We start from the raw sequence: 1197 nt of genomic DNA on the forward strand, positions 1-1197 counted from the left end.
TATATATATATATATATATATATATATATATATTGAATTTTGTTATTAGCCATTTTGAATATAATGATGATTCATTAATTATATACCAAAATAATTCAACTCATTTATATTAACTAAAATCAAAATATTCACTTTCTAAAATTATAAAGATCACTTATTCTTTTATATATATAGTAACTAAAACAAAATTTTCATTTTCTCAAATTAAAAACAAATCTACTATTTAACATGAAAAGGAAATTGTATTAATATACTTAAAATTTTAAATGTACACAGATGCTTTACTTAGATTGATATTCATACAATTGATATGACATTTAATATAATCAAAAAATTTAACTTGATAGTTAATGATTTAAAAGAAAACTACAATAAAATCATACTGGCAGCACATATTTAAAAATAACTAAATCTAAAATTTAACTTAAATTATATATATATTAGGAAAAGAGTCATATTTGCTCTTTTAACTCTTAGAAAATGGTCATATTTACCCTTTATCATACTTTTTAAATAAATTTGTCCTTGCCATGAAATTTTAGGTACATATTTACCTTAGATTTAAGTCTCATGTTCCCAATTTTATCATCCTATGTGGGCCCATGTGGCGCGCGTGAATACGAATATCTATTTCACTTAATATTTATTTTAAATTTAATATTATATCCAATCAAATATTAATTATACCCGCCCATCTAATCCACCAAATTCAACTTCTAATATAGTTTTCATTATCAATTTTCTAAGAGAAAAACACAAGTTTGATGGAGAGATTTATGGTAGCTCATCCATGAGAAATTGGTCTTAATTTGCTACTTTATTTATGTGTCTTGTCATAGTGCTAAAACATGTTGAAAAAGTATTGATAGGATACTTAAAACAATGTTTAATATTTTTTATTACATTTTGTGTGTTTAGTTATTTGTGCTAAAAAATTGTCATATAATATGATGAAAATGATCTTATAACTAAATAATAATAATGTGACAAAGTTGGTACTACATTTTGTGTTCAAATATGAAATTGAGCTTTAAATTGCATAGTACGTATAATTAATATTTAATTGGATATAATATAAAATTAAAATGAACTATTAAGTGAAATGGATATACAATTCCAAGTAGACATGTCAAATAGGTACCACATATGATAATAAAAGTGGGGACATGCGACTTAGACGGCTAAAGGTAATTCGAT

Source organism: Solanum pennellii, chromosome 4 (assembly GCF_001406875.1).
Source record: "Solanum pennellii chromosome 4, SPENNV200".
NCBI lineage: Eukaryota > Viridiplantae > Streptophyta > Magnoliopsida > Solanales > Solanaceae > Solanum > Solanum pennellii.